This window comes from Lissotriton helveticus, chromosome 11 (assembly GCF_964261635.1).
Source record: "Lissotriton helveticus chromosome 11, aLisHel1.1, whole genome shotgun sequence".
NCBI lineage: Eukaryota > Metazoa > Chordata > Amphibia > Caudata > Salamandridae > Lissotriton > Lissotriton helveticus.
This window is the reverse complement of record NC_136072.1, coordinates 186,671,252-186,688,205: the sequence shown is the minus strand read 5'-3', so window position 1 is coordinate 186,688,205 and position 16,954 is coordinate 186,671,252. Positions and strand designations below refer to the sequence as shown.

At 42.5% G+C, this 16,954-nt stretch overlaps 1 protein-coding gene across 19 annotated transcripts in view; it reads left to right on the top strand.

The window, feature by feature from the left end:
- Window positions 1-16,954, top strand: part of MBNL1 (muscleblind like splicing regulator 1) — a 386,422-nt gene that overhangs the window by 55,134 nt on the left and 314,334 nt on the right. The window contains exon 1 of one of the 19 annotated variants that reach the window (XM_078666705.1): window positions 16,477-16,924. The exons of 17 other annotated variants lie outside the window; for them this stretch is intronic. The gene's annotated coding sequence lies outside the window, so the exon portion shown is untranslated. Of the gene's footprint in view, window positions 1-16,476; window positions 16,925-16,954 lie in introns of those variants that run through there. One more of the 19 variants, XM_078666702.1, reaches the window with a different exon arrangement.

Below are 16,954 nucleotides of genomic sequence, written 5' to 3'. Positions count from 1 at the left end.
CAAAACCAACCTACATGAAGGAATGAAAGAAGTAGCCGAGTGGATGAAGCACAGCCGTCTGAAACTGAATTCAGACAAAACAGAAGTCCTTATCTTAGGTACCTCCCCCTCCGCCTGGGACAACTCTTGGTGGCCAGAGGCCCTTGGAAAAGCACCCATCCCGACGGACCACGCACGGAACCTGGGCGTCATCCTGGACTCCTCACTCTCGATGACCAGACAAGTCAACGCCGTTTCATCCTCTTGCTTCAACATTCTTCGCATGCTCAAAAAAACATTTCGCTGGATCCCTACCGAAACTAGAAAAACGGTCACCCACGCTCTGGTTACAAGCCGCCTGGACTATGGAAACACCCTATACGCCGGTACCACCGCAAAACTTCAGAAAAAACTCCAACGCATCCAGAACGCATCAGCCAGACTCATACTAGACATCCCGCGTAAAGACCACATTTCTGGTCACCTGAAAAACCTCCACCTGCTCCCCGTCAATAAGAGGATAACATTCCGCCTCCTAACCCACGCACACAAAGCACTTTACGAACTTGGACCCGAATGCCTCAACACACGACTTTCCTTCTACACCCCCTCCCGCCAGCTACGCTCTTCCAACCAAGCCCTTGCTGCTGTACCTCGCATCAACAAAACAACCGTGGGAGGAAGATCCTTCTCCTACCTGGCGGCTAAAACCTGGAACTCACTTCCCATTCACCTTCGCCTCACTCAGAACCACCTAGCATTCAGAAAGCAACTTAAAACCTGGATATTCGACATGCAATTCCCCACCCTACTCCAATCGCCTTGAGACCCTCTGGGTATGTAGCGCGCTATATAAATTAATTGACTTGACTTGACTTGACGGGACATCATTGATACCATTGATAAAAGAGTGTCCAAAAAATGAATCAAAACCATGTTTTCAATGCACAAAAATGTATCTGCTTTGTATCATGCACTGGTTCTTCACTCATGCATAACAGCACATTGTGTTTTTCACTACAATAGGCCCATACTGATCTGGTGATACAGTCTCATGTAGACATTAAAAATGCACCTACTTCTTGTATTTGTTAATCATACACATTTATCTTGGGGCAAGGTAATCCAGTAGCCTCATTCCTATTTTGTTGAAATTGTTTCTCAACACAATTCTTTCATACTTTGTTGTTCATAGGTTTTATGGATTGTAAAAAAAAATATGTTCGTGGAATGATAAGTATGTTCACATTTTCCCTCTTGCTAACTAGTTTCACTTGCTAACATTTAGTGTGTGTGTGTGTGAGATAGAAATTTTCTCTATTTTATGAAATTGAATTGTTGAAAAGAATGCTACTTTGAAAGTCATCATGACATTCCAAGGGTATGGCATTAGTATTTTGTTTTAAAAAACAAACTCTTGATACGAAAGATTGTTTTTTAAAACAAAAACAACGTTTTCAGAGTGGCTGCAATAAATATGGTGTGACTGCAGCCCTTTTGAAGGTGTAGCCATCACTACAGGGGTGGCAGAGATCTCTACATATCGTGGCTCAGGGTAATGATCTCTGCCACCCTAACAGATGGCGGGCTGCTTACCAACCTCTTAAGTCAGACCCTTATTTTTATGACATAGAAATTTAACCAGTATAAATGAGTTTTTACCTTAATATCAGTTCACAGAAGTTCAAATGTGGAGCCTCCGCTTCACATATGTAATGGGTACACTAATGCATTTAGGTTTCCGGCAGACATCAGTGCTTTTTGGCTTATAGAGTTAAAACTGGAACTGCATAACGTTTTCTTTTTCTCCCTTTAACTGGTGGGAATAATAATAGGATAAACTGGGCTATATCAAAACTGAGAAACCCAATGGTGTAAGAAAGTTGAGGACTCCATACTTTAATAAGGCTCAATAAATAGAAACATGGACAAGACTCTGGCAGTAACCCTAACTAAGGTCTTGAAACATAGGTTCAAAGTCTCAACACTCTCAATTGAAATTAGATATTCTCAACAAATAGCACATAAGTAAACAGAACGTTTCCTTTTAGGAGAGAGGAACATTAGTTGTAGTTGCTTTTTCTTCTATATAGTCCTTATCTAAAAGAGAGAATTCTAGCTATAAACTTAGACACAATCCACCTGTCTCCATACCTTGTATGCATAACAATTGACTTTGAAGACTGGAGAATTAAAAAGAAGATGGAGTGCTGTTTAAGTTCACATTAAGTGTGAGCATCTGAATCCATGTTTCTGGGCACAAAATATTAGGAATCCTTAAGTTTACAGAGAAGCAGACTTATTATGAACATGACAATGGATCTTGCTGGTGCTATTACATGTTCTAGTAGTAATTTAGGCCCCAGCAACGTTATTTGTCCTTTTATACAAGCCATATACATTTGCAATATTTTCAGACGCTAAGGGCCAGATGTACGACCTGTTTTTGCATGCGTAAACAGCTTTGCGAACCTGTTTGCGCATGCAAAAGCATATTGGGCCATGTACATAGCCTATTTAGCGAGTCGCAATTTTTTTGAGACTCGCTAAATATGTTTTGCGACCTGCTATTTGTAAGGGGCATTCCCTTCCAAATAGTGAGTCTCAAAACAATGTACTAATGCGGTCGCAAAACACTCGCAATTACCACCTACTTCAAGTAGGTGGTAATGCATTTGCAAATGGGAAGGGGCCCGAGGGGACCCCTTCCCCTTAACAAATATATGCGAAATAATTTTTTAAGGGCAGGCAGTGGTCCTTGGGAAAAAATGAAACGAAAATGTTTCTTTTTTTAATTTTTTTTTATTGCATTGTTTTTGAATAAACACTTGTAGAAAGGACAGCCTGTAGTTTTAAAACAGTGTTTTCACTGTTTATTTTAATAAGCAACGTTTCCCTTTAGTTAAAATTTGAGAAATTGACTGTAAGTAAACTTATAGTTATGTAGTTGCAAGTGCTACATGCAGAAGAGGCTTTTAGTGTGTACCAACCAAAGAAGGCACACGTTTGATTACCCAGTGCACATTTATACACAGCTATGCATGTATACAGTGTATGCTACAATGCAATACAGAGTGTTGGGAACACCGCTTGAGTAAGCTGTGTTGAGCCCTATTCTTTGAGGTCACCAACTAAAAGTTCGTTTTAGTCAACACCTATTACTGATTTAACCTGCCTAGGCTGTTCTTTCTTTAACTCAGTAATGCAATAATGAATAGTTCAGCATGATTAACTTGTTTTAAAATGTTTTTGTAACTTATTAACGGCAAAGGTAATTCGTATAAAACAAGTTTACAGAAATATTCGTTTATAGACTCAATATTGTACAAACATTTTAATATTGCAGTGCTATGCATATAACTCAGTGAGAGCCAGTACATTTGCACGAATTTATTAGCTAAATAAAGGAAATTTAAAAGGGAATGCATGGCACATGAAACAAGTAACAAAACGCACTACCGCCAAACACCTCCTCTTTTGGATGGTTGTTACACCCAAATGGGCTCAAACTGTCTACTTTAACAAGTGATTTGTCTGACAATTGACTCCTGACTGTATAAATAGTGTAAAACGGCCACATTTGTTCTTTGTCTTTGAAAATGTTCCTGTTTTCAGACTTAAAATTGTAGCATATATGACGCAATGGAAAATCTGAGAGAGCTGCTGGAAGAGGAATTGGATATGTGGAGGAAAAATTCTGGTTAATTACTTGTAGTCTATTTGATGCCATAAGTGGCTAAACAAACCCTTACACAGTCAAATCTTGAAGCATCGTGTTTCACATATCCCTTAACAAAAAAGTATAATTATAATTTAATTATTTGAATTCCATGCAGTTTCACAAAACGTTAGAGGATTTTACACGAATCTGTGCATGTATGGAAAGCTGCCCATAGGATTTTTAAACAGGGTAAAAGTTATCAGCAAAAGAAACCATGTTCTTCCCATGGGTGACTCGTCCATAACTATTGGGTCACTTTTCCCGACTTTGTAATGATGCTGCATCAACGGGAACTTTGTTTGTCCGTAACTGTTGTGAGCAATATGCAACTGCAATTCATAAGAGAAAATCTGCCATAATGATATAGAGCTGAAACCTTAATTTGTCTGCTTCTTGGGAAAAACCCTCTAATGAACGGCTTGGCAAATTACTTAAAAGTGATGGGTGGAGTGCGTCAAGAAATCTCAGCTGCCGCCATTCGTTTGGGCCACATAACATTCCATTCCATAGTTTTTCACCAACTATGCCACTATAGACAGAGAAGCGCCATGTGCTGTTGACCCAGTAGGAACAGTATATCCAGAACTGCATTGGTAGGTATTCTCCAGACCGGAACACAAGCACCCTATCAGTTTCTGTAGACCCCCAAAGTGCAAGGAGAGGATTGCACAGACATGGGCCCGGTGCTCACCGTGACATAGGACACAAACTGTACATTACTGACAAGGCTTAAGTAGGTCAAACACGGTCTGAATTGCTTATGTTCCCATGTCTGGGGCCTGGCAGGCAGCTCCTGCTTGACTGGACTGGCCTGGTCCTATTGAAGCAGGACGAAGACTGATTTGCCTATGGCGTATCTCTATGTACAGTGTCACATTAGGTGTAAAACAACAGACTGGAATGTGGCCCGAGGGGCCAACAGCACCTGACATCAATTCTAGTCATCAGGGGACTGTGGAAAATAGAATGGAAAATGGGTATAATTAATGAGATAGAGGTGTCTTTTAACTAATGCTGTGTCAAAGCTGGAAAGCCATATCAAGGTTTTTGTAATGCTTTACTTGAAAATTAATTTATGTGTGATATTTGCGGGTACATACTAAGTATTCTAGAAGTAACTTGTGTTGCCAGAATCAAGACAATGTCCTGTTAAAGTATGAAATGTTCAGGTAGCTTCCAAACAAATATATGTTAACAGAATGTTACTATACCGAGACGCTGTTGCAGCTTTTCAACTGGCAGAATGAGCTTTTGGACTTCCCGAAAAGGGATCTATTAACCAATTTATAGTGGAGGGCATTGCATGAAAATAGGAAGATAATCTGATAAGCTCCTCCTCTTTGCTGCCTTGCTCATGCCTGTCCACAGGCCAGAAACAGCTCAACACCTGCACTTGAATTTGCATCTTCACCTCCAAATCAAGCACCATGCCAGGCTCCTTGCTTCCCGCTGGGAACGTGGCAGGAATTTCGCAGGTGAACCAAGGCTGAAAGCTACGGGGGGGGGGGAGAGGGTGTTATGACACAGGGATTGCCTCCCTGATCACTGCAGGCCTCCTCATATTTTGGTTATTTCGCGCCCTCTATGGCCGCAGCTCTCTGTGCTGCTCTCCTATTGCTTTTACTGCACTCAAATCAACCAGGAAGCCGAGTGAGTTAGAGGCTTTCTGCAGGATAGTGGCCAGAGGGCTGTGCCTGACAGGGTGATGCCCGGGCCCCTCTGTCAAGGAAAGGCAACTCAAGGTTACGGTTTTCCGCTTCTCCTGTCTTACTCCCTGCCACCTGCCCACCTAACTCCCAGAGCCAGAGGTTGGCCCGGGATCGACACATCAACAAGTTCTAACTGTTAATAACTGATAACTACAGATCCTGGAGTCTTTAGGGCATTATGAAGTCCGCACCAGCATTTTGCCATGGGTAGTAGGAGAAATTCCAGAATTATCCTCCAGTTTCTTTGTCCGGTAGGCTTGTGGTTTGCAGCCTGCAGTCTCTGGGAGGTGGTGGTGGTTTCCTGCGTCTGTTAGGGGACAGAGGTAAGTGTCTAATGTACTGCTGCAACTACAGCCCTATTTAGCAATCAGTAACCAGCAATCTGTGACTAGTGACCAGGGCTACCTGACTTTGAATCTTGATCTTGAGCTTTGAGTTGCCAGCTGGGCAGTTCTGAATTGTCTTGAAACTCTTCAGAGCCGTCAGGACTTGGAATTCCCAAAGGGATCTATGGCATGTGGCATGTGGTCTGTGGGCCTGTGGTCGCTATCTGCTATAACTTACCTAATGGCACTAACCCCCTAATCCCTTCCACCACTTAACAGATCTCCACCAGCTCACCCTCTTCTACCGTAGCCAAGCCGGGGTCAAGACAGCTGTCCCCCTGCCTTCATTGCTGTACTTGATGCCCTCAAATCCTCCTTGTGCCCTGCTGGGGTGGGAATATGTCCCCCAGCATTCCCTTGAGACAGGAGGGGCCTGGTCCAGCCTAAAAGAGTTGGCGGTTCCCCGCAATACGAGCTAGCATGTTGAAGCAGAGAGCTCCAGCCAGTGAGACAAGTGGGCTACAGAGTTCCACCCTGGATGGGTTTCTATAGAGTGGTGGGTTTAATTAGCAAGGAAATCAACTTGGTGGAACACCGGTTATCCTTTTCACCCCCTCCCACTACTCCCTCCTGCGATCTCAGGCCACCTTCGGCAATAGAGCTTGGAAGCCCGATAGTTTCTCCAACACCAATCTCTCACATGAGCACCGGGGCACGTCCAACTATGTGCTTGACACTAGTGCTATCCGAAGAGCTAGAAGTATCCCAAGTGCAGCCTGCAGACTTCATTCCATATGAGCCATGTGCCAGTTAATAGAGCAGGAGGCAAAAGGAAGAGGGTAGCCAATCACACCAAGGCAAAGAAAATTTGTCCTCCAGCCCACGTGATGGAGAGTGCAGCGGAAGACTGGTGTAGGAAGCAGGCTCTTTATATATTGAACCAAAAAGAGTCCAAGCAAACCGCAGAGGAATTGCAGAGGAACAAATTACACTGTAAATGCTCTCTTTTGTGGTAGTTTGGGCAAGCAGTTTGGCATATCAGATGGTAGTGCTAAGCATTTACTACTCGCACAAAGGCAGTAAATGAGATGCACACTTAAATAAAGAAATCTGTCTCCAATTTATAAAAATAACACATACTTTTATATAAATTTGGATACCAAGATAATCAGAATCGGGTAAGTACTATTCAAGTTAAGAATTTTTACAGTTTTCAGAAATGGATACAGTGCATTTTCTGGACCGGCAATGTTATCCTAAGGAGGAAAACATATATTGGATTTGGGCACCTGTCAGTGACTTACAGGGCTGTTCTTCTGGACTTGAGAGGAGTGTGGGGCAAGATCCAAGGCCACACCAACAGGTCACCTCTGGAGACTCCGGGGCGTCTCATGCAGAGGTGTGTCACAGTGTCGGGTGTCCCATTCACTTCAATGGGAGAACGGTCTTTTTACAAAGAGGCTGCAAGGTTTTCTTTAAAGGAAAACTTATAATTGAGCCTTCTTGGGTTTGCCCCATAATTTCGAGCTCCCTTCTCCCTGAAATCAGACTGATCCCCTCAATCTCTGCATTTAAAAAGAAAGTCAAAGTGCTACTAACGAACAGATTTTTACTATGAGGCTCATATACTCTCTTAGCCACCCACATTTGGCCACTCTTTCTATAACCATGTAATGTATTAGACTTCTTTGATTATGTATATTTATATTTAGTGAGTGACATGGTCTCTGTGGTAGCCTCTTGCTTCACCTTGGGACCTATCTATCCTGCTTAGCTCACGTTTTGTTGATTGTTTTACCATTTCTGCCTTCTTGATCATTTGCAAAACGACCGGATACCCTTCTGGGTCATGTTTGTGCTATATAAAAAATAGAAATAGAAATAAGATATGAGTATTCAAGAGGCAAGGAACAGCACAGTGCATGTAATTGGTACATAGGACAAACTAAAACTTATGCAAATTTATTGCTTACTAATCAGCAGGGGAAATACTTTAGACCTGTTTTGAGTTTTTAATTGCATTGTTTTTATTAAAGATTTTATATACAAAACAAATGGTTGGCACACAGAAAAGAGCTGAGAATATTCAGTACACAATGCATTGTCACATAGATTACTAGATGATACAAGTGCTGATAAATAGTAAACACCTGGCTCAGCTAGGGAAGAGTGTTATCATATTACAACTGTGTGGTGGGAAAGAAATAAAAGAGAAGAGAAATTAGAAACGAGTGAGAGAGCGAAAGAGAGAAAAAGTGGGGAGACAAGAGTTAGGGAGAGAGGTGATTACCCATCCTCACCTTTAGAATGGGCTATAGATCATGTCTACTATATCATGAAAGGAAGTGGCAGTAGCTCAGCAAGGTGGGTTGGGGAGGTATGAATGTGAACCAATGTGACGTAGTGTCATTGGGCTGATTATGACGGAAATAATAGTGGTATCTAAGGGGGGTTAATTACTTCCAGGTACCGGTTGAGGCTATTCCAAAGGGCATTGTTAGCCTACATCCAGAGGTATTGTGTAGAAAGGATAGCGTGAGTGCTCCTGATGTTTCTTAACTTCTCCAACCAAATATTGTTAGAGGCATTGCCCAATGACTTCCTGATGGATAGGATGGTTATGTCGGCAAAGGTAAATAAGAGGTCCAATAATAATAGATTTTCTATTTGCTAATCCAAAGTGTATGAGGAATTAGTTCCGCATACGGAAAATTAAAAGGTCCTAGGGAGATTAGTTTGTAAGATATTATCAATAATGTCATGTACTGTAGTATAAAAGATGTGCAGCAAGTGGCAATCATATAGCATGATGAGATGCGTTGCAGCTTCAGCAATTATCCCTATCTAGTATGCCCAGCTTCTTAAGTGGGTTTGGGGTATAATATTTTCTATGCAGGATATGTAGTTTGGTTTGGGCAAGATCTGGGGTTATCTTTTTGGTGAATGGGGAGGACCATAACTTAGGCAATATTGAGACAAGTGCTTCTGCCATTTCTGTTGGGTGGCATCACATGGTGAGGTGGATAAGGATCTGAGCTTGGCGTAGATATTGGATGCCATTGCCACCTCTTTGCAGTATAGGCAGGATGGATGGGAGGGAGGCAGATTTAAAAGAGAGAACACATTGTGTTTAAAAACTCTATGTTTAGAGACTGCGAATTTCAATTTGAGGAAGTCATAAAAATTGAAGAGATGGATATTCCAGGTGTTATTGAAATCTCTTAGAGTGATAACGGGTGCATTCAGGAGCCAAGCTAACCCACCATAGAGATCCCTTTTGACCTCCATGACCTGGCTATGGGTAACTTTGGATCAAGTTAAATGTCCCAACTGAACCAGATTGAGGGCTTTAGGGAGTGTTCAAGTTTTAAATCTGAGAGGCGGATACCAAGATGTAGTAGGGTGCGTCTGGTGTGATTTAGAAGTATGTTATCCAGGATCGGATGATCTTTAAAAATAATTACAAGGCACGTCAAAGGGAGGATATTTATTAGCAACCACTCCAGAGAGAGACAGGGTCTTATAAAGTCTGGGGTAGTGACAAACCATTTCGGCCCTTGTGTAGCCGAACAGGCTAGTTTGTTTTGTCTGATATCTGCATGGTTGGCACTACATAAGTGTTTAGGTAGACAACGTTTTTTTAGGGAAATGCATGGCTATGTCGAAATCAAGATGAATTTGTTGAGGAAGCTGGCTAAATTATGGAAAAATCTGTCTGAGCCAGTATGTGGGACATGTTTAGTGAGTATTTAACAATCAGACTAATAGCCATTTATTATGGATTAAAGCTTGTCACACCAGGCCAGAAATTTTGTTGACCAGCCTTTCTAAACAACGTTCCACTTTTTGAAAAACTAAGGATTCATTTTGTCTGATCGATACGGAGAGGCTATCATTGAATTCAAGGCCTAGATATTTAAAGGATTCAGGTTACCAGGCTAACCCCAGACAAACCTCAGACTTCTCTTTATTAAGGATATAACCCGAGGCTGCAGCATAGTCCTCAATTTTGTTCATAATTTCAGTGATGGAGTTGTCTGCTTGTTCTGTTATAATTAAAATATTGTCCGTGTTTGCTGCGATTTTAAATGATCCATTCTTAATATTTATGCCTATGAAATTGTTCTGTTCATTAAGGGACAATGAAAGCAGTTCAATGGTTAGCAGAAAAAAGGGATGGCTAGAGGGGGCAACCCTGCCTTGTATCTTGTTTAAGTGGGAATGAGTAAATACTCTGTTGTACCGTATTTTAGTGTGGGGATTTGAGTATAGGGCCATCACCATTTTTATTAATGATTTATGAATGATTCACCTAGGCTAAAGCAGAAATAGGTGGTTCTCAAAAATGGCCATGCAACCTAATCTAATTCTTTTTCAGTATTGAGTGCTATAGCGGCCACTGGGGAGTTCTTGGATTTGGAAATCTGTAGGACCTGACCCAGAAGCCTGACATTATCAACGGAGAGCCTGCCTTCGAGGAAACTGACTTGGTATGGTCCAATCAGGAGTGGCAGTACCACTTCGATATTTTTGGCCAGGATTTTAGCATAACGTTTACAGTCTAAATTGATAAGAGATATTGGCCTATAGTTTTTAGGGTGAGTGTGGTCTTTTCCTTATTTTGGTAGTAGGCCTATGGTGACTTCTGCTGTAGTGCCTCTGATGTGACCCGTATCCACGTAATGATGAAGGAGGATAAGAAGGGATTCACACAGCTGTTCAGTGAATGATTTATAGAATTGTCAATAAGGCCACATGGCAATTTTATTTCTAAGTCTGTTATGGCCTTGTTCAGTAAGGACTGGTGAAGGTCATTTAGTTTGGGTAGGGTGAGCTTATTGAGGTAAGACAACCTGTCCACCAGATTGATATCAGTGTTTTCATCATACAGAGCTCTGTAGAACTCCAAGAACACCGTAGAGATTTTGTGGGGATCTAGCTGTAATTGCCCGTTTGTCCCGTATGGCAGTCAATGGTGACGGGCTAAATTTGGCTCTCGAGCCACGGTCAATCGTTGGATCGAGTGGAAGGTTGAAGTTTCCCTTTGTTATCAATCGGGAGTCATTGAGAAAACCTGCAATCCGTTTGTTGATGCATTTCTAGAATTCAATGTTATTGGAATTTGGGGCATGTATAGTCCGCAATTAAAATTATTTTCCGGATTTAGAAAATTTGTTCAGTAGCCATCTCCCATTCAGATCAGAAAGTGTATCCAAAACAGTAATTTGTGCTTGTTTGGTAATGATAGTAAGAACTTATTTTTTCTTTTTTGTGGGCAGGTGAGACCGTGAGAACCATGGCAATTTAAAGGAAGAAATGTCTAGAGAGGCAAGCTTAGATTTTCTCCCGGAATATTAAGTCGACTTAAATTTGTAAGTGTACTCAATAATTTTCCTCCTCTTAACTGGATGGTTAAACCCATTTGTATTGAGGGAGAGAATGTGTAAGGTGTCACCTTTTGACATGGAAGATATGATGAGGGACCTGAGACATGCAGGTAAGCGGGTTCAAATCAGTTTGTTGTAAGTTAGGTCTGTGCTTGCTGATGTTTTCAAGTGGCAAGCTTGGATTGCGGATCTCGCGTGAACTAGAACTTTGCCTAATGCAGTCCAAGATTGATTTGGGTATGAGTAGGATGTCAGGGTAATCATCAGAAGATCAGAGAAAGAAGAGAAGAAAGCAAAAAAGAGAGAGAACAATAACACCAGTAATGAAAGCCCCCCAACTCCAACCCCCCCCCCCATGAAATAGGAAATGTATGGCACCAAAAGAGGGAGACAGGCCATCACCAAGTGGCCATGCCATGGATTTATGAGTATTTATTGAGCCAAAGGTGGTATAAGTTGTGTTTTGTGATATGTGAGTAACCATGGTAAAAAGAGTACAAGAGCAGTTCTGATAAGCCAACGGTTGGTGGTTAGAACAGTTACATAGTAAAACAGAGGATCAACTGGCCCAACATTTGGTAGAGTATAATAGTTACCACATTTTCCAGTTGACAGTAGTCAATCAGGAAACAGATGGGATAGCGAGTGATATGGGATCACAAGATCCGGTCTGTTGACAGCGAGTCATCTACTGAAGAGACCATAGGTGATAACTACCTTCAGTTGCATAAACCCAAAGTGTCAGAGATGCCCATGACATTGAAAACAACTATTGTATCCATAACTTTGCATTATCTTGTGCTAATATGTTGACTTAAATTGACTTGTTTTCTTGGTACACCCCGTCAAGATCACTCATGTTCGGCCTCGGCCTACTTGGTAGTCGTGCCCAAGATTCTGAGATCCCGGATGGGTGGTTGATCTTTTAGGTTCACCGCAGCAAGATTGTGGAATTCCCTTCCACCAGGTTTGAGGGGCTTGGAAGACCTCGCTTCCTTCAAGAAAGCCTTAAAAACACACTTGTTCCCTAGAATACTGGAACTGTTTTAGTTGCTGGAAACACCATGTATGTGTCATAACAGTCTCAGCGCCAGGATGCCCGCCGGGTGACAGTTACGCGCTTTACAAGTACGCCTATACATACATACATACATACATATAATCCAGCTTCAAAGAAGTTATGCATTAGGTGGGTGAAATTGAAAGTTGTGAATTTGGCAATGTCTGTAGGGCCTGTGCTAACCATGCCAGAGGAGATATTTTGGCACATAGGTTACATAACGTCACATATCTAACATCTTATAGCATCAAAAAATGACACATAACATCACATGTTATGAAACTCTAAATTCGGTGTAAGAAAGCACATGGTACTGTGGACATCAATCAACTCCCTTCTCAGTAACTACTGCAAAAAGAGTGGAATAAAGATCAAAAATACTTTGCAACATTCCTGCGTTGGAGGAAGAAGTTTCTATCTCGGCCTCTTGAATGTTGTCTAAGTAGGAGGCCAGATGCTGTTGGTTGTGGATCAGATGTGCTAAACCTTTATAGACAATACGGAGTCTGGCAGGGCCTGAAAACAAATAGGGAACGTTAATACTTCCTAGTCTGGGCCTGAGAGAGAGAAAGCCTTTCCTGGCTTGTATCGTGAGTTTGGAGTAATCTTGCGAGATGGTGTTGCAGAGACCTTCCCAGGGGATGTGTTTGTTTGCAAATGAATTCAAGAATCAGTTCCACATGTTGGTATCTGAGGGGTTTGCAAAGTATCAGTCTGGGTGGACCAGTTGAGGTTGCTTGGTCATTTTGTCATGTTGGAATGCGATGAGCTCTCTCAAGCTCAAATCTTTTTTCAAAGGAGATGTTAGTGTTGCATGGAATCCAGTCCTCCAGAAGGGGGATGCCAAAGAATCTTATATTGCCCTTCCTGTTTCTATCTTTCAGTTTAGCAATGGAGCGTTGCATCAGGATTGTAGTTTTGTGCAGGGAGCTGAGGTCTTTTGTTGCAGTGAGAGGTTTGTCCTCCAGCTCGCTAATGACTGTCCCAGTGCAGATAGCTTGTTGGTTATTTTCTTGATGATGGCTGTCATTCCTGTCACATCCTGCTCCATTATGTCCATGCCCATTGCTAACCTTTATTGTTTGGGCTGGTTGTGGAAAATCTGAAAGTTTTTTAAGGATAGATTTCATTGTGTCTTTGAGCTCAGTTTTGCCTTCGATGGGAGATACTGGAGTTGGTGGTTCTGACTTTGTACTTTTCGATGCAGATTTCGAATCCTTTTCAGCCATCTTGATGTTTTATCAATTTGGTTATTGCAAAAAAATACTGCAGAAAAATAAAGCAGAGCTAAACTAAGGTTGCAGCCAGTCTTATTAGAGGTGCCAATATTTTTCAGCTATTTTCTTGCTCGTCGGTGGTGCTTGCTGTTTTCAGGCACTTTTGTAGGCTTATGCGTGGTATCTCCTGCTGTTCATGTGTATTTATGATACACATGGGCGCTACGTTACTGTTTACCAAGTACTTTCATGCTCTTAGGCGAGGGAGCATAGATGCAGAGCGTTGGGATAGTATAACACTCAACAATTTTAGTATAGCATGAGGATAAGTGACACAAAATAGAGGAGAATATTGCTTTGAGAATGGTTCTTCATATGGTTTAAACACATATACCCCTGTCTGTGCGCTTATGTACACAAACTTATCATATTTCTGATGTAGTGTCAATGGGGTAATCAGCAGCAGAGAAAGGAGTGAAGTAATTGCAGGCAAGTGTAGGTGCTGGATTCAGTACCTTACAGTTCTTAACAGTTATTATCAGTGCACGTGTGGGTGCTGGAATTAAGTAGATTAAAGTGTAGTTGCTGGATTCAGTTTCCTACAGCTCCTAAAAGCTTTCATCAGATCACAGATTAATTCACTGTGAACAAGGGAAGGGTGACTGTGATGTTAGCTGCCAGGGGATTATGACTTGATTAAGGGTTCTCCTGTTCCTGCTCCTCTTCTTCAAAATGGCACTTTACAGGGGAATGAGATTAGTTCAAGGGTTTCACCCCTCTGTTGACCTGCTTGATGGTAATTTTTTAGACAGCAGCAAGTTGAGCTTAGCTTGTAATAGAGGTGGTAACAATAAAGGTCAGAGAATCTCATGGTTCACCACCTAATTCCCAGCTGCCTGCAGAAATTTTGGCCACAGAATGCCTTCTTTGCTATGAGAAAGCAGGCGGGTCATTCCTATACTTCAGCGAGGTTGCGCACGCCCATGACGGCTATGGCCTGGTCAAACTAACACACCTTGTTGCCGGAGCACACAATCTGCCATTATCCTGGTATTTCTGAGTGGCTTTTATGGAGAATGCCAGTCAGGCAAAGGCGGGCAAATTTGAGCAGTCACAGACACAGGGGGGTGCGGACACAGAGCAAGTCTCAGCGGGGCGGCGAGAGGGATTCGCATTGCGTGGACCACCCAAGGAATTGTTGGAGTGCTGACAGATGGTAAGCACTGAGTATTTGAAGAAGTAAACTGTTTGGTGGTAGCGGTGTCGGCACTCATTTCATGAGTGAGTGAAAATCACATCAGGGTTACACCCTCTCCCAATTAATGCTAGGCCATGTGCTCATTAAGGCAAACCACGCACTGCGAAAAGATTGATATCCATAAACACTCACTTTCATTTCTGTTAGGTGGTAGAAATAGTAGGTGGTGTCTCCTGGTTCATTGCTGGTGATTATGATTGGTCCTTGATTACATGCCTCGCATTGCTACCGAGATGGGAGCGGCCATGTTGGCAACCCTGGCCACTTGATACAGGGCACAGTGTTTCAAAGCAATAGGGGCTCCAGGAAGAATTATGGAGCCTGAGCCTCAGTCCCTACATAATCCCGTGCCCAATACTTGTGTTTTTTGGGAGTCATGTGAGACTTAGCCCATTTTAAATGAGGAAATGCGGCGTTGAAGAGATGGAGCTCAGGCTCAATCAACTATTTCACTCTATTTCGGACCCCCCCCCCCCCCCCCCCCCCCTGCTTTTGTCCTATGTTTTAACCATAAACCTGCAGTCCGGTCAAAACACTTGAATTATTGCGTAATTGGGGAGGGGGGGTTGCATCAGCTGCGCATTCCCCAATATTTTAACCCTTTCCGTGCTGATGACGGAACCGCTCCGTCATCAGCCACGGTGGCGCTGTGCTGATGACGGAGCGGTTCCGTCATGGCCCGCCCGACGCGCCTGTGCGGCGCTGATTTCACGCCTGCGCGGCGCGTTCTATTAAGTGGGCGGGGCCATGACGGAACCGCTCCGTCATGAACACAGCTCAACCGCGGCTGGTGACGGAGCGGTTCCGTCACCAGCATGGGCGCGCCGCGCGGCCCCCGCCCCTCTAGCGCTGCGGCGTAATAGCCGCCACAGCGATGCGGTTAGATCCTTGTGTGATCTAATGGTAATTGCCATCTGTATGTAGAATACAATCATGCAATAGTATGTTTAAAGTCTGTGTTTGGAATACAACTTCAATGTCAGATAGATTGTTCCCTTTTGTATTAGATAAATTAATTACATTTATAATCGAAAGAGCTTTATTAATTTATTTTATTTTATGTACAGTGGTCAGATGGAACTGACAGTCAGAATAAATATACTTAAAACTGTGGTCCTCTTGGAGAATTACTCCAAACCGGCCATTTTGAGGTACGCATAAAAGAGTTTTGTATTATTTTATTTTGTTATAAATATATATAGCTTTTATGGAGCATGAAATCTAGAAATGTGTCTTTTCACGGCCATGAATCTTTAAGTTTTTTGTTGCGGACGATCTGCTAATAAAGCACTAAAGATGTTTTTGTTTTGTCAAATATAAGATGGAAGTTTCTGTCAAGCAGCTACATATTGCAAGTTTAGTCATGTAGAGAAGATGCTGGCAGCAGACGGACATCAGCTGATGCCACCACTTTCTCTCTGAAGGGTGACACGCAGAAATGCATCGTGCTGCTCAAATAAAATTGCCTTCTTAATATTTAATGACCCTGAGAGACGATCAATCTCTCCAGAGGTTAAGCTGCCTTCCGCCAGATATTCTTCCAACACTTACATTCCTGGGCACAACCTTAGCTTTTCACGGAAAGAAAATCAGAATAAAGACTGCTTTTGTTCATATCTCGCCTGCCCGTGATATATTGACAAAGTGTCTACAGCCCTAATGGAATAGTTTAGCTGTACACGACATCGCCTCTTTCTCCAGAGGAGCTGAACTACTTACTCATAGTTAATAAGGAAGTGAATTGGGATAGGTCAAAAGAACGTACCATTTGTAAACACCCCTTTTCCTTTTACGTTCATGCGAGGGCAGCAGCAGCAGCAGACTGGGTGTAGCTCGTGCCAAAGGCAGGGCTGGCTAAGCAACAGCCAAGGCAGCTTGAAAGCGATCTGCAGTTTAGAGGCTTGCTTTCTCTCTGGTGATTCAGCAAAGCTTGTGTTTCTCCTGGGGGCTGTTTGAAAAACTAACATGGTTCCATCCACTAACTGCATGTCGGGTAATTTCAAAACCCACATGCTCGTCCTTTTGCAGAGGAATAAGTCACATCTAATGGACATTTTCTCTGCTTATAGCATAGTAATGAACGCCTGACAGGCGCGACCTTTCATAAGACAGCCTACACTACTGGCTTTCTGCCCAGAATATTGCTGCAACACTATCTGTGATTGGTTGTCTTTCTATCATGCATTGCTTCACAAGGAGAAACTGGCTTTTCTTTTTTTTTTTTTAAATAAATAAAACTACGATGGCTGGCTGCAATATGCTGCAGTGTAAGTATGTCTGCAAGAAAAAGCAAGCTT